Source organism: Castor canadensis, chromosome 19, assembly GCF_047511655.1.
Source record: "Castor canadensis chromosome 19, mCasCan1.hap1v2, whole genome shotgun sequence".
NCBI classification, from domain to species: domain Eukaryota; kingdom Metazoa; phylum Chordata; class Mammalia; order Rodentia; family Castoridae; genus Castor; species Castor canadensis.
Genome location: NC_133404.1, coordinates 36,458,922 through 36,475,983, shown reverse-complemented (window position 1 = coordinate 36,475,983; position 17,062 = coordinate 36,458,922). Strand labels below are relative to the sequence as shown.

Genomic DNA, 17,062 nt, shown 5'->3' with positions numbered 1-17,062 from the left:
GTAAAAATTTCTTAGTAACTTGCTCTTGGCTTACCTAGTATGAGTTACCAAAAATAAGATTTACCAAAGTGTTATGTTGTTTACATAGGAAGACTTAGTACCCTATGTCAGACACAAATCAAACTGCAACGTACAGCAACTTCTCTCTCCTCAAGGTTCTTTGGGTAGACAAAAGACATAAAATATGTCCGGATCAGTAGCTCATACCTGTAATTCCATCTACTCGGAAGGCAGAGACAGGGAGGATCACGGTTCAAAGCCAGCCCAGCCAAAAAGTTATGGAGACCCCATCACGTGCTCGCTTTGGCATGTGAAAACTGGAACCATACAGGGAAGATTAGCACGGCCCCTGCTCAAGGGCAGCACGCAAATTCGTGAAGAGTTCCATAAGGGAAAAAAGATCCCATCTCAATGAAAAAACTGGGCATGGTGGCACATGCCTGTCACCCCAACTACATAACAAGTATGTGTAAATAAGAGAATCGTGTTCCAGGCCAGCCCAGGCATAAAAGCAAGACCCTATTTGGAAAATAGCTAAGGCAATAAAGGGGCTTGCAGTGTCTCTAGTGGTTAGAGCACCTGCCTAGCAAGTGCAGAGCCCTGAGTTCAAACCCCAGTCCTGCCAAAAAACTTTTAAAAAGACACGAGACCTTGGGAAAGAAGGAGACCACAACCAGAAAATCTGGTGAGCTCCACCTCACTGCAGAACAATTTCTCTTTCCTGTATCATCACCGGCTCACACAGGCGGGGTCCACACACAGCATGAAGAATGGTAAAAACCCCAAGCCTGGTAGTAAGAGGCTAAACCAAAGGGACACAGCCAGTCAGTCACCTTGTCACAGATGGCTGGCTGAGGGTCCTTTTGTTCTATTCAGATGGAAATAATCAGAGCTCCTGAGTGCCAGAGGCTGCATGCTTATAGCTCTTGGCCCCTGAGAGGCCCTTGAATACAGACCACAGAAGAGGCAGGAAAACGACACCAGCCTTGAGAATTCTAGAGTTTGCAATGCTTTCACACCAGCCTTTCCAACTACACGACCTCAGAAAAAAATCATGAACCCCACCCAAGATAATACACGATGGTGTGAACTTGACGAGGCCACAGGTGCCCAGACATGTGGCCTCTCTTGGATGTGTCTGCCGGAGTGTCTCTGATAGACTAGATAACCAACAGGCCTCCCCAGAGCAGGTGGGCCTCGTCCAATCAGTGGAAAGCCCAAGTAGAATAAAAGGCTGCCCCTCCCTGGAGAAGTAAGAAGACCTCCTCCTGGCAACAGACGTCAGTTTTTATCCCGACTTCGGACTCACATGGAAACATCAGCTCTTTCTGGGCCAGAAAAGTGCTGGCATTTGAACTGGCACTTACGCCACGGGCTCTTCTTGGGTCCCCAGGTTTCAGAGGACATGTCTTAGACTTGTTTGCCTTCACAATTTCATAAGCCCGTAATAAATATGCCTCTCTTGTGCCCCTCACTCTCTCCCACACACACTCACACACTCACTCACACACACACTCACGCCCTCACGCTCTGATTCCATCGAGAGCCCTCACCAACACAAAAGGCCATTAGCGAGACCCCTTATCCGGGCTCCACACCGGTGGTGACACAAGCTCTATTTCAAACACTCAATGCTCTGAGGCACAACGCCCTTTACAAAAGAAGTGCAATTCCTTCCCTTTTGCTGCCAGGCAGGTTAACAAGGGAAAAGTGAGAATTCAGGAGAAGTTTGAAGGCACTCAGGATGCCATTCTTGGCTGAAGTGCACAGCGTATGGTGACAGGAGCCTCCAGTGACAAGCAGGAGGGAAGGCCATGGATGTGTCGGGAGAAGGCAGGGGACAACCCCTTCCTCTGCCAGCTGGACAGCCCAAAACGTAGGGACAGAATGGATCAGCATTCCCCACAGACATTTAGAGCCTAACTGTCCTGGGATCAGAGAAGATGCTATCCTCGCTGAGACAGAGAGCCTCTCAGAGCCTAACTAATGTCACCAAGTCCCCCACGATCCTGAGTGTGGACACATCTGTGTGTCTGCTGTGGATTCAGCACTGTCCCCTCTGGCTCCGTGTTGGAGTTTAATTCCCACAGGGAAGTACTAACGGAATGGAAATGTAATCCCGCTATGTGTCAGGGGGTGGGGACTTGGGGACACGGTTAGGATTATAAGAAGAGGGAAAGAGCGCCTGTCTCTGACCACGTGATGTCCTGGGCCTCCACCTTAGGACTCTGCCCTCAAAGCCATCACCGACATCACCGAGATGTGGCTCCTCAATCCGGGACCAGAACCAGGAACCCAAATCAACCTCTTTTCTTTATAACTCCGTCCAGTCTGTCGCATTGTGTTAGCAGCAGCAGAAAAGCAGACTAACCCTGTGTATTCTTACACTAACGGTAGTAGGGGAAAGTCGAGCTGTTCTGGGTGATAGCCCAGAATTCACAAGTGCCTTCACGGGAGGAACTCGTAAATCAGCCTGCACTAAGCCTACAAGGTACTCGTTGCTGTTATGGGGGGGCTCAGGGAGGTCAATCTGCCCACTGCACGTAGCCAGTGAGGGGCAGGGCTGGGTCCATGGCCAAGGCTCTTCCTGGGAAGCCCACCTCCTTCCCGGGGTTAAGTGAAAGTATTTCCCAGCCACGGACGCTTTGAAATGTGCCACCGAGAGAAGAGAACATGGGGCTGAGGGGCACAGACTTTGGGATCAACTCAGGACAATCTCAGAGCACAGGGAGCACATCTGCCCTCAGAGGGACAAGGGTCACCTTGAGCCACCCTGCCCTTGCCAAAAGATGAAGGGCCAGCTTTTCCTTGCTACCTTCTACTCACTCCCAACAGAGCTCCCCAGTCCACATCCTCACCAGGTTTGCACCCCCCTCCTTGTCTCTCCCACCAGCAAACTCTGCCTTCTTTCCACTTTCTGGAATGTGTCACTTTGCACAGCTCACATGTTCCTATCCAGGCACACTTCTAACAAACACTTTCTAAGTGTGACTGACTCCCTTAGGACACGTGCTGGTTTGGAGCCAGCCAGCATCCATTGTCTGCCTCCTTTGGCCATCTGCTGCCTCCATGTCTGGACGTAGGATTAAGCCTGAGCCAATCGGTGCATTGTAACCCCCTAGCCAGCCAATGGCAGGGGAAGGAGACATGACCAAACAGAGCTAATCACCCTTTGTTAGGAATACTGGAACAGGGGGAGAGAGGTGCCCTGCCCACTGGCCTTGAAAAGCCAGATGGTGTAAACCATCTTGCTACCCCCTAGATACAGAAAATAAAGCCACCCTGAAAGAGAGCAGGGTGAGTAGAGATAAACCAAGTCCTAAATCTGCTACAAAGCCAGCCTTCCATTCATATGAAGGGACCCAGTGACAAGAGTACGGAAATTTTTGCTTAAGGTCACCTGTGGATAGATTTTCCAAACATCTGGGTGACTTGACCTTGCAGGACCTTAGGACCGTTCACAAGCACAGAATCCTGAGGAAGCATCTGCACTTGCCTGAGTCTCTCCGGGGGTACTGGGGGAGCCAGGGCCACCTGTAGCTTGAAGACAAGGCACCTGGTTGTAGACAGAGTCCCCATGAGGGGTCAGACTGACAGCCAGCTACAGCAGGCAGCCAAAGAAGACAGCAGTCAGTGAAAACTGCCAAGCACAACACTTCCTGTTGGAACAACAGGAGATTCCAGAAACAAAGAAGGGAAGGGGGACGGTGCTGACCCATCCCCAAGGGCACAAGTTCTCTTTTCTGGAATCTCATTAACCACATGTCCTCAACAGAGATAGCAAATGACAGTTTTAAATAAATGTCTAAATTGTCTTCACAGGAGCAGACCAGACCAGAGAAAATTCTAGACTAAACACATCACGCTTTCATTGGAACCAAAACACTCACTTCTACAATTGAAATGAGATGCTCAGAATTCTTTCACTCTGTCAGGTGTTGTGGCTCATGCCTGTAATCCTTAGCTACTTGTGGAGGCAGAGATTGGGAGGATTGCAGTTTGAGGCCAGCCCAGGGGAAAAGTTAGTGAGACCCCATCTCAACCAACAAGCTGTTCATGGTGACACATGCCTGTCATCCCAGCTACACTGGAAGCATAAATAGGAGGTGGTGGTCCAGACCCCAAAAACAGGAGATGCTATCTGAAACCCTAAAGCAAAAAAGGTTGGGGGTGTGGCTCAAGAGGTAGAACTCTTGCCTAGCTAGGAGGAGGCAATGAGTTAACAGCAGCCACCATGATGGGGCCACCCTTGGTGCCAAACAGGGCAGACATCACCTTATCACAGTCTCCAGCCAGCCAGTGAGGCAGGAAGGGGTCCCACTATGGAGTGAAGGAAATCTAGCCAGGACACGTGAAGGGACCTGCCCTGGTAGGTGGGACTCAAATCCGGGTCCATCATACTCCAAACATGCCCCAGAGGTCAGGACACTGAGGGGACTCAGGTGTCCCCACCCGAGGAGCAGGCACTCAGGAGATCCTCCCAGGCCATTGGAAGGTCAACCTCCAGCTCCTTTGATCTCCAGCCAGGTCCTACTCCGACTAAAAGCAACCAAAAGAAGTGTGTGTGTGTCCACAGCAGGGCAGACTGTGCTTCAGTCACAGAAAGGGAGAGGGCCACCTAAATTAACCTACAAGTTTAATGAGATGTAATAAAATAACACAGGTTTGGGGGGAGGGGGCAGCATTGGGGTTTGAACTCAGGGCCTCCTGCTTGCTAGGCGGGCGTTCTACCACTTGAGCCACGCCCCAGCCCTTTTCTTTGCTTTAGTTATTTTTCAGGTAGGGTCTCAAATTTTTTGGCCAGGGTTGTCCTGGACAGTGAGCCTCGTAGTTTATATTTCCTGCCATTTCTGGGATGACAGGCACGCACCACCATGCCCAGCTTTTTTCCCTTTAGATGGAATCTTGTGACCTTTTCTGCACAGGCTGGTCTAGAACTTCGATCCTCCTCTCAAGTAGTTAGGATTACAGGCACGAGCCACTAGCACCTGTCATATCTCATACTCAATATCATAATAAATTGGATGTGTTAGACTTAATGGTCAAATATAAAACCATAAAAGTACTAGAAGAAAACATGAAGAATCCAAAAGCCATAAAAATAAAGCGATGATAAGATAAACTCATAAAAAAATTCTTAAAGTCAAAACAAACAATAAACTAGAGAAAATATTCCCAATTTATGTTGCAGATTAAAAACAACTAACCTCCTTACTATACACAGAGAGTGTCTACAAATCCATCAGAGTGATCAATCACATAACTGAAAACTGGTCAAAGGCTATGAAAGGCAGTTCACACACAGAAAAAAAGGAAAATGCAAATAGAGAAACACCCCATCTCACTCTCAGCAAGAGAAATGCAAATTTACCTTGACAGGCTCCACTTGCCACCCATGAATTTAGCAAAAGTCAAAACGTCTGAAAATACAGTGTTGGCCCAGAAGTGGTGAAAAAGGCTCACTCACGAATTACTCGTGGAAGTATGAATCTTTACAAAATACAGAGAGCATTTGGGCCTGATCCACCAGTTGCAAAGATGCAGGCCTTCCCCAGGGATTTCCTTTCGAGCAACTTGTCCCTAAACTCGTGTTTCCAGGTATGTGAAAAGGGGCACATACATTCCAGTTAATAGAAGACTGACTAAATGAAGGGAGGACACCGCTGTGGAAGGAACGCTAAGCAGACACCTGAACAAGTGAAGCAGCTTTTTCTACACTGACAAGGAATAATCTCATCTCTCAGACACACAAGATACATAATATATTTATATAAAGCAAGATGACATATGTATCATATATTCAAAAGATAAAGCTATCCACCTGTGGAAACATGAGGCTGGACTCCCCCACATACCCTAGAAAAAATTAATTCACACCATATACAAACACTACCTGAAACGTCCACCTGAAAAATACGTAAGACACATACTTAAGAGCTAAAACTACATAAAACTCAGAGAAGAAGACATAACGTAAACTTGGTGACCTTGGATTAGGCAATGGCTTTTAAGTAGGACCCTAGAAAAAGAAGTTGGCCCCATCAAGGTCAGAGAACTCCAGACCGTGAAAAGACAACCACAGAAGGGGAGGGAACGTGCAAAGCAGACGTCTGATAAAGGGCTTGCGTTTACAGTACACAGATGTCATTTGTCAAGATTGAACAGACACCCCAACTCAACAACAGGCAAAAGATCTTTTCTTTTGTTTTTTGGGGGGTTTTTTTGTAGATTTTTAAAAATTTTTTTACTATTGTGCTGAGGGTACACTGTGACATTTACCAAAGTTCTTACCATATATCAAAGTTGAATTCACCTCCTCCATTATCCCCCCCCCATTCCTGGAACAGTTTCAACAGGTCTCATTTTTCCGTTTTCATACATGAGTACATAATATTCCACCATATTCACCTCCCCATCTCATGGGTGACTCCCCTTAGCGTGACCCGCTTTTCATAATATTGTTGTATTTGCATTGGGTCCATATTCCACATCTGAGAGAAAACATGCACAGGCAAAAATCATCCTAGACAGTTCTGTGAAGAGGCTAAATCACCAAAAAACAAATGCAAACAAGGTTAATGTCATTCGCAGCCAGTGTACTGAGAATCAAAACCACGAGTAACCACTGCACACCCCCAAGGATGGTCGTGATCACAAAGCCAGATGATAACCCACACTGGCATCCATGTGGAAAAACTGTAACCCTCATGGCTTCTAGAGAGATGGAAAACAAATAGGGCAGTGACTTTGGAAAATTGCTCACAACTTTTTATTTCTGGCAGTACTAGGATTTGAACTCGGGGCTTCGTGCTTGCTAGACAGGTGCTCTACCACTTGAGCCACATCCCAGCCATTTTTGCTTTAGATTATTCTTCAGGTAGGGTCTCAAGTTTTTGCCCAGGGCCATCCTGGGACAACAATCTTCCTACCTTTCCCTACCTCATAGCTGAGATTACAGCCATGCACCACCACACCTGGCCTGTGGAAGCTCTTAAAAGAGCTCTGATATGACCAAACAATTCCACTTTGAAGACATACCCCAGGGCAATGAAAACAAATGTCCACACAAAAACCTGAAATGTTCAGAATAATACTATTCAAACAGCCAAAAGGTTGAAACAACTCAAATACCTACCAACTGACGAACGAAGAAATAAAAGGCTGGCATATCCAGTCCAATTACTCAATTTGGTAACAAAAAGGGATGGAATGTTGATACATGCTACAACATAGATGAACCTTAAAAAATTATGTTAAATGAACTAAGCCACTCACAAAAAGCCGCATCTGGTATGAGTCCATTCATAGGAATTTCCAGAACTGAGAGTTCACAGGGAGTCAGTGGTTGCCAGTGCTGGGGAGAGGCACATGGAGCAGCAGAGATGGATACAGGATTTCAGTCCTAAAGTTGAGCTTAGCAACAGATGCCCACCTCTGTGAATGAACTAAACTGACCCTAAATGAGTGAATGGTACAGTGTGTGAAATTATAAACATACATGTGTGCATACATGTAAATATATGCACTTGTTTCTCTATTTACAAAAAAAAAAAAAATCCCTCTGGAAAGTGCCACAAGCAACTGACAGCAACCACTGAAAATAATCAGAGACCTGAGGGGCAGGATCGGAAGATTTTTTTCACTTCATAGTCTTTTGTTCATTGAATATAAGACCTGTTTTTAAAACAAGTCAATAAACTTTTAAAAAGTCAGAGTAAGTAATGAAAATAAAGTTTGAAATGGACCAGCCTGCCACCTCCTCCAGCAGGGACCCCCAGAGCCCACCAGGAGCTGTCCATGGTCAACCCCGTGTGGCCCTACTCCACTCCTGAGTGGCTTCAGAACCCAAACCCAGCCACTGTTTCCATCTATAGCCCCGCTAAAGTCACTGGCCCTTACACATGTAAGGGCTAGTGTCCTGCAGAAGCCACCTTACGTGTCACAAGCAGCATGGGTTACCCCTGACGTTTAGAAAACTTAGGCAAGAAAATGAAAATGGAACCGGGGAGGGGGAGATGGAAGCCAGCTGCTGCTGTAAGTGTAGATGGTGGGTGTGGGGTGACATGCAGGTGACCCCAATGGCAAGTGTCCTGAGACCACAGGCCAGTCTCTGCGCCTCCCCCTCAGAGCACAGAAATAGCCAGGCCTCCCCTAGAAACCCAGTTCAGCTGGAAGAATGAGACCCCAGACCTGCTTTCTGGCCCTGGCCTCTGCCTCACCCTGTAGGCAAGGAGGTGCCTGAGTCCCCCGCAGCATCTGTGGTTGGCTGGGGTCTCAGTGGAAAAGCTACCACTGCCTGCCACCAAGGTCCCCTCCCTCCTTCCTTCTCCTGGGCTGGGCCCTCGGCCTCCACCCAGACGCTTTCCTTTGAAAGCCTTTCAACAGCCACCAAAAGAGGCAGACACCAGGGTGACTTGTGTTTTGCTCCCCCGCAGATGGCGACTTCAGACAACCACTGAGTCACAAGACACACGAGCCTTTCCCTCTATTGCAGCAAGAACTTCACAACCAGCTCCAGCCAACTCCAGATGAGTCCTGCTCAACACAGGTGCTGGAGAACCTTCTGGGTGCACCCCCTTACCCCTGTCCTGAGGTTGCCCTCCCCCACCATGCTGTGGCCCCTCTGTCCCAGCACACACAGTGACTGAGGGCACCAAGTCAACATCTCCAATGCCTCAGTGCTCCGTAGATTGAGACAGAGCTCATGTGAAGAAAACGGGAATAAATGTGACAACAATGGTGACCAATGCTCTGCCTTACAGTCGAGGAGACACAGAGGTAATACCGTGCCTAACCTAAAGGGGGCAGCAGCCACCCTGCCCCTGCCCCTGCCCCTGCCCCTTACCGTCCCCTGGGCCGGAGAGGCTCCCACACCAGCAGGCACCCCATCTGTTGACAGGTGTAGGGATCCAGGTTTGTACGTGAAGACTCCCATATTTTTTTAAGTGTGCTCAACTATCGGGTTTTTTTGCTTTTTGTTTTTTAACTACTGTGCCTGGGGTTTGAACTCAGGGTGTCTCGCTTGCAAAGCAGGGACTCTACCTCTTGAGCTGCAACTCCAGTCATTTTGCTGGATTATTTTGGAGATGGGGGTCTCACGAATTATTTGCCCAGACTGGCCTCAAACCTCGATCCTCCCAATCTCAGACTCCCAAGTAGCTAGGGTTACAGGCGTGAGCCACCAACGTCCAGCAGTAGCTTATTCATTTTTTACATCACTGTGAAGAGCAGAACAAAAAGAGGAAAAAAAAAAGTGCCTGTGGTCAGATCTTCCCACTCGAGGGCCATGGCGTGCAGGCTGTTCGTTTCTGCACCATTGTTTATGAGCATGAGTGACATTTAATAACTCAGCTAAAACCCATGGGCACAGACAGATGTAGTGACACACACCTTCCACCTGGGCCTTAGTCTGTTCCCAGCACTTCAGCCAAGATGAGCAGGTACTTAGTCGTTACTGAGGCAACCCAGCTCTGCACCTCCCATCTCTCTGGAGTTAACAAGGTGGTACCGTGGTGGACGGACCCCCAACACCAGCACACAGTGTGGCCCGGGGAGGGGGCTTATGCATCATACAGGATATGTGACATGGACCCGATAACCCCAAAGGGCTCAACCACAGGTCTAGGGTTTTTCTTTGTGACACTACCATGTTTCCTTCTCCAAGACAAGTGGCACACCCTGGGTTTGACCTGTTTGAGCTGCCACACGAAACACGGCCACGGGCAATGCCCCAAGTCCTGTTCCTCCAGCTGCCAGGTGTGTTTGCAAAGGGCTGTGTCCACTGTTTGTGTAGGAGGTGGCAGGGGCGGGGGGAGGGGAAGCGAGGCTTAAAGCAAAGAAGGCACAGCCTCTGGGGACAGCTCCATTGGCCCAAGGGCCATGGCACAATGGCCAAGAGGAGGGACCCTTCGGTAAACCCGGGGAGGCTCTGGGGTTAGTGTGCTTTGGGATACACATCAGAATGGTCCTTTCAGGAGGGTATGGTGACTCACGCCTGTAATCCTAGCTACTTGGGAGGAGAAGATCCCGAGGATCGAGGTTTGAGGCCAACTCTGGCAAAAAGTTCATGAGACTCCCCCCATATCAACCCATGTCTGGGCACAGTGGGGTGTGTCTGTAATCCCAGCTATGTGGAGAAGCACAAATAGGAAACCAGCATAAACCTGAGCCCCTGTCTCAAAAATAACCAACTCAAAGAGGGCTGGAGGAGGGGCTCAAGCAGTAGAGTGTCTGCCTAGCAAATGCAATGCCCCAAGTTCAAATCCCAACACCACCTCCTCCAAAAAAATGGCCCTTTCAGTGTCTACAGGTTTTGGCCCATGGTAAGGGAGAGCCACCACTCCCAGAACGCCCTCTTCTAGGCAGATGTTCCCGTCCCCAATGGGCAGCCGTACGGTGGGTACCTCCACACACCAGATTCCTCTGTGCACCCCCTCTTCCTCAGCAAGCTTCTCCCCTGCCTGCCCACCCCCTGCTCCAGGACCTTCAGCTCATCTGGACACCCCCCTCTTTCTCCTGCTCTTCATTGCCCTATCCCTCAGCACCCAGCTCTGCCGACTGCTTCTCCCCACACCTTCCAGGGCCTCCCAAGCCATCGGGCTTCCCCACGTCACTCAGTAAACACTCCTGAAGACTAGATCTGCACCAACATATCTCAACACAGCCCTTGGATTATCTCACTCCCAAGTTCAAATCCTTCAATCTCAAATGCACCAAATCCTCTGGCTGGAAAACCCACGGAACAGGGAAAGGGTAAGTCAGACCTCTCCAGTTCCTGGTCCTACTGTGTGGCCTTGGGAAAGACACTTCATCACTCTGTGCTTCGGTTTGTTCATCTGTAAAATGGGGACCCCAATAGATAGAACATCCCTCATGGGAGTGAGGACACATATAAAATGCTCAGCATGGAACCTGGTATGCCCTTCAGGGTTCAGTCAATAAATATATTATTAATGTCATCATGAATTCCAAGTGATCATTTTTACAAAGCCTACCCACAACTAAACCTGCTTTGCCACAAGCAGCCCTGGCAGAGCCTCTCCCTCCTCCCCTCCTCCCACTCCCCTGAATCCTAATCCTCCCCCTACCCGCCCCGCCCCCAACACACACACCCCCCTGCCATAAGGCCTTCCCAGGCCCATCTGTTCCAGCAAAGGCACTTGTGGCTGTCCTATTGGGTTGCATGGCCTCTTTCCTGCTGGGTTGAATTACTCTAGGGCACCACCCCTCCTCCCACACTGAACCAGATGCTGTTAGGCCTCTGATGTGTCCCCTGCCTGGCCCCTGTGCCCCTGTGTTCACACACGTGTTCAGGAAACACCATAGGAAGAACGCTTTGTCCAGTTCAGCTGTGTAGGGCTGAGTGTTGGGGACATCCAGCTGACAAGGTCAAAGCTCTCTCCTGGAGGCCCAGGAGGGACTTAGCTGACCTGCTGAACACATGAGCTTACATTTTTCCCTCCCCACAAATTCACTCAGTGATCTTAGCAAGTCCTCCCCACTTGTGAGCCTCGGTTTACTCATCAGTGAGATGGGGTGAGGGAAGTTAGGTCAGAGGAATTCTGGATGGGAGAAGCCCACAGCTGAGAGGTCACAGGACCCCTGGGGCCTCCTGGGTGTGGAAGGAGGCCTGCACCCATTCTTAGCCACACCCGCCAGCAACAAAGGGCTTCCTTTTCCCTGCACTCCAGAAAATAAACATCAGGTCTGGATTCCTGGCAGCCTGCCCTTGGATTAAGTACAGAGTTTTTTAAAGTGAAACCATGATGACTTGATTCAAAATGCACAATCCCAGAACCTCCCCTTGCAAATGCTCAGACTCAAAACACGAGCCACAAAACTGAAGGATTCGACAGCCCAGAAAGCCTTTCTGCCCACGTCCAGGGGGGTTCCCTCCCTTTCCCTCCTCCCTGCAGGATGTTGCGTGGACTGTGACACTGGATCCCTCCCAGCCCCCACCCCACTTAGCCCCAAATGTGCCTGGTGTTTCAGCAAACATGCCCGAATGCAAAGGGTACACGGGCCGTAGAGCGATATAAGCCCGAGGGCTCTGGGTTAAATTAAAGAAGGATTTTCCTTTCTTTTCAGATTGATAGAAAGAAATCAGTAGCAGGTGCCTGGTTCTCACAGGCCCGTTAATAAAGGGAGTCACGAGGCACCTTTTTCATCCAGGGGATGAGTTGTCAAGGAGACCTACCAGGGCTAAAAATCACCAATTTCATTTGAAAGAGAAGGGAAGGTAGATACAGCTCTCTGATCCTTTTGACCATATGGCGACATCCTCATTTATGAGCAAAACAAACCCAAAAGATGGGGTAGAAAGTTACATGTTTTCAGAATTCCGTTGCAAAACACAACAGAACAACTTGCCTGCTTAAAGGGGAGCCAGGTATTTGGTTGGCACATCTTGTTCTAAATATCCCAACAGCCCTTGGAAGGGAGGACTCTAGTTAAGAATGGGTGCCCGAAGCACCCATTCAGGAAATGAGGTGAGCATTCAGGAAATGGCTGACCTCAGGCAAAGGGCTGGAGCCCAAGGGTCTCTCAGCCCCACACCCTTGAGGTTTGAAGCTGGGTAATTCTTTCTTGAAAGGGGGTTGTCTTGTCTGTTGCCAGATGTTGAATGGTGCCCTCTCTTATAGCAGTAGCCAATAGTAATCTTCCTTCACCACCCCCAATCAAAAAAACAAAAAGGTCTCCAGCCATGACCAAATGACATCAGGGGGACAAAACCCCTCCCAGCTGAACACCACATGCCGTGGCTCAATGGAGAACTGAGTCAAGAGCTGGCTGGCTATTCTGTTTCTTGTGTAAAAAATCTGGAATTGTTTTTATGTATTAGATTTAACACTTCTTCACTTATGTTTCCATAAAATTAAATAGGAAAGTAGATGGCGTGTAGCACTTCTGTAGTTTCCTCTCTGAACTCAAAAGCCTTGGTCAACAATCGGAAATGACCTGCTAATGCTAACCAAGTTCAATGTTTTCTCTCAAAGTCATGAAACGGGGCCGGACCTTCTAACCATAACTCCACCCAGAGGGCTACTTTATTAAAATAGCATCGATTATTGCTAGAATCATCCAAAATGGCACTTTCCCAAAACACTGGAAGTATTAGGCCTTTATATTTTCTTTTAAATAACTTTTCTTATTATTATAAAGATAACTGCACACACCATGGGGAAATCTGAGAAACTCTACTTCTTTTTTAAAGATCTGGACTAACAAATTAGGCTTCTGTGGTGTCCATGTCTCCAGGAGACCGTGATCCCTCCTTCCCCACCAATGCCAGACAATGTCAGATCACCTCGAATTCATACTCCCAATCCCAGGGGAAAGCTCAAAATGAATCCTCTTTTCAGTTAAGAGGGTTTTTCAGAGATTCTGAAAAAAGAAGCAGCTGGGCATGCAGCCAACAGAGATGGGAGAGACACGGCCCGTACAGTGGAGCCGGGAGCCTGGCCAAGACAGAGAAAGGCAAGCTGTGGTTTCAAGGTGATAAAGTTTCCCTGGCTTGCAGCCACCCTGTTCTAAGACAGCAGAGGATAAAGTCCCGGAACCCAAAAGAGTTACGCATTTTCTAAAAGAAGTTCTTGGGCAAAAGGTCCCAATAACAGAGGTCACTGACCTACACGCACCATCCTTGAATCCATACAGCTAGATACCTCCCAATGTCAAAAAAAAAAAAAAAGTAGGAAAAATCAGTTCAGTTTTCTTTTTTTTAGTCATTTTTGCTGACTCTCCTTCAGCCTCATCAGAGGCATCAAGCAGCCACATGCCACTGGACGCCTCCTACGCCCCACGTGAAGGTGCCCACCAGAGGGCCTGCTCTACCCAAACTGCCTTCCTCTCCCTTAGGGCTGGGGAGTAGAGCAAGTGGTAGAGCACCGGCCTAGCAAGCCTGAGGCCCTGAGTTCAAATCCCAGTACTGCCAAAAAATAAAAATAAAATGTTTTCCTTAATAGTAAAATAGCGAAAGACAGGGAAATGATTTTGCAGATGGGGAAATCAGTTTAAAAAAAAAAAAAAACAGCTGCTCAAACAACAGAAAATAAATTCAGCTGGTACTTGCCTATAATCCCAGCACTCAGAAGGCAGAGGTGGGAGGATCCCAAGTTCAAGGCCAGCCGAAGCTACAAAGTGAGATCTTGTCTTTAAGAAAGAACAACAGGATACCAAATTACACCTGTCTGATGGGAAAGACATCGGAAAGGCAGGTAGCACTAAATGTTAACACTTAGTGTCAAGTACGATTGGAGGATCCCAGAACCCGGGGGCTCTGCAGGTGGGAGTGTACACAGCACCCACTTGGGGAAGTCAAGTACCAGCACCCCTGGCACCCAGAAATCCCTGTCCCAGGTATACAACCCAGACACCCTCCCTCTGGTCCTCAGACCTGTGCAAGGATGCAGCGTGCACACAGGAAGAACAAGTCATCAATCCATGTCACAGGACTGTAAAGGAATTCAGAAACATACCACGAAAAAGACACGAAGAAAGAATTCCCACGCTTACACGCATGCACTGGCACTGACAGATTTCTCTGCGTGTTCGTATATGCGCACATTTATAATTTTGGTTTGGTTTGGGGATTGTTTTGGCAGTACTTGGGTTTGAACTCTGGGCCTTGTGCTTCGCATCTTTATAATTTATTTAGGGAAATGAGCACATGCTCCCATGCTGTTTTGCAACCTGTTACAATCCACAGTGTAGTAGGCCAGTGGTGTAACCTTGTCACCATTTTTAACAGTTGTTAAGCAGTGCCATCATTTCATTTAGCTGGCGCCATTTGGTGAGTATGGAGTGGGGGGGGGGTGGCGTGCAGTCTTTTTGAGACATGTTCCTGCTATGTAGCCTAGGCTGGCCTCAAACCTGAGATCCTCCTGAGTGCTGGGATTACAGGTGTGCACTAGCATTTCCTGCTCTACGTAGGTTACTTAAACTTTTTCACTATCAAACAGAACTTTTGTGAATATACCTGCACATTCAGCTAGGCTTCCTCTTTTTTTAATTTTTTTGGTAGTACTAGTTCAAAAACTCAGGGCCTTGCATTTGCTAGGCAGGTGCTCTACCACTTGAGGCACACCCTCAGCCCTTTTTGCTTTAGTTATTTTCTGAACAGGATCTTACAGTTATGCCCAGGGCAAGCCTGGACCACGACCCTCCTATTTACCCACTTCCTGCATAACTAGGATGGCAGACACCCACCACCACCTGATTGAGATGGGGGTCTTCCAAACTTTTGGCCCAGGCTGTCCTCCAACCACAATCCTCCACAAACTCAACAAGTAGCTGAGATTACAGGGGTGAGCCACTGCACCCAGCTCGGTTTCCTCTTCTAATCACTAATACTAGAAACAAGGGATACGCACCATTGTGAAAAACATGTATACCTTAGCAATGGGACAGCTTGGCTAAAGGTTTATACGCATTTCAGCACAGTACGTATTCTTTGCTTTCTATTTTCAGAGCTTCCTTGTTATTTGTTCTGTTGTTGGGCAAGGTGGCTTCTTCACAGAAAACAAACAGGCTGCGATTGTCAGCTTTAAGCAACAATTCTACATCCCCCCCACCTTTTGCTCGTTGCTAAGACAATGAATGAGTATTACCCCAAATTCCCACATCAGTCACGCATCCAGTCACACAGGACGCTCTGAGAGACATCAGCGATATAAAATAGTTGGGAGTGCTAAATTCTTTTGCTTAAAATATCCCTATTAAATGCTGGCCTGTGCCTGGAACCATTCTAGGTGTCAAGAGAGCTGCAAGAGATGAAGACTCAGCCCTGGGAAGGTAAAGGGATGTGAGAGTGCTGGGAGCTCAGAGGAGCCCTGGCCAGAAGAAGGCTACTCAGACAAGGCAACATGGGAGAGCCAACAGCAATAAGCCGGTGGTGTAGTCTTGGTGGCGGAGGGGAATCGAGGCAGAGGTCGGAGCTGGATGAGATGCTCAGACAACACAGCACCTCTGGAGAATACCTGGGGGTTAAGCAGGGTAGAGGGACACTGGGCAGAGCCGAGATGGGGCCTAGGGAAGAGGGCACGAGCCCAGTCATGGAAAACCAGCTTTTCCCACGTGCCTAGAGGCTTATATTTTGGGGAAGGGAGCGGTGGGGAGGCAGAGGAAGGATGAGACCAGCAACGCAGCAGGCAAGAAAGGATGGCATGGAGATGGAGGAGGATGAAGGCAGCAACCCTAGCATTCAGACTGTCACTGTGACTCAGGAGGGGCAGGGAGGGAAGCAACCCAGGCAGAGGTGACAACAGGAGAGGACACTTCACTGGGCAGAGGTGAGATGGGTCTTAGGAACACCTGAGTGGGGAAAGGGTCAGGACTCTTAGCCTGAGTGCTAAGAAACTGGACAGCAGACAGGTAAGGACACCTGGCCAGCACACAGGACAAGCGGGGAGCCTCTTGAACCAGGCCCTGTGGAAACGTGGAAGGATGGAGGTTGCCACAGCACGCACCCCAGAGTAGCAGAGTGGAGATGTTGGCCAGGCCTAGACAACAGGACTTGCAGAGTGTCCTAGAATCTAGTGACGCCTTGTTCCACTTCCTTACGTTTGGGTTACGGGGTAACAGATGTACAATGTTACAAATTCTTGTCTAAATCAGAACCTCTGTGGTAGCAGCCATCCACCTGGGAACTCACCTGCCAAACATACCTTCCCGGGAAGAGGACGTCAAATGCACCCATACTGTCTTCTTCGTTTGCAGCCTTCCCTCAACACTCCACACCCAAGTCATCAAGGATCCTCCAGGCCTGAGCGCCAGATCCCAAGGCCCCATGCCCGCACATCTGGCTGCATGATGTCTTTTTATTCTCCCCCACTTGTGGGTAATAAGAAGCAGACTGGCAAAATAGTTCAAATACCTTCCTAAAAAGTACACAGCCTTGTGGGCTCAGCCTAGTTTGAGCTAACTGCTTCAAACCTCCAAGCGCAGGGTGGCTCTAGGCGTCCGTTGACTCCGACTGAACAGTGAGGAAGGCAGCAAATGACGCCCTGGTCTCTCTGAGTGCCAGGCCCACATCGGGTACAGAGACCCAAGGATGAGCTGGGCG

The 17,062-nt window shown here is 48.7% G+C and overlaps 1 protein-coding gene and 1 non-coding gene across 2 annotated transcripts in view; one reads left to right on the top strand and one right to left on the bottom strand.

Annotated features, from left to right (window-relative positions):
• Fam174b (family with sequence similarity 174 member B) overlaps positions 1 to 17,062 on the bottom strand; it is a 28,643-nt gene that overhangs the window by 9,622 nt on the left and 1,959 nt on the right. The window lies entirely within an intron of this gene.
• On the top strand, positions 291 to 394 carry LOC141419384 (U6 spliceosomal RNA). The gene has a single exon (XR_012444156.1). It is a non-coding gene; the product is annotated as a U6 spliceosomal RNA (small nuclear RNA).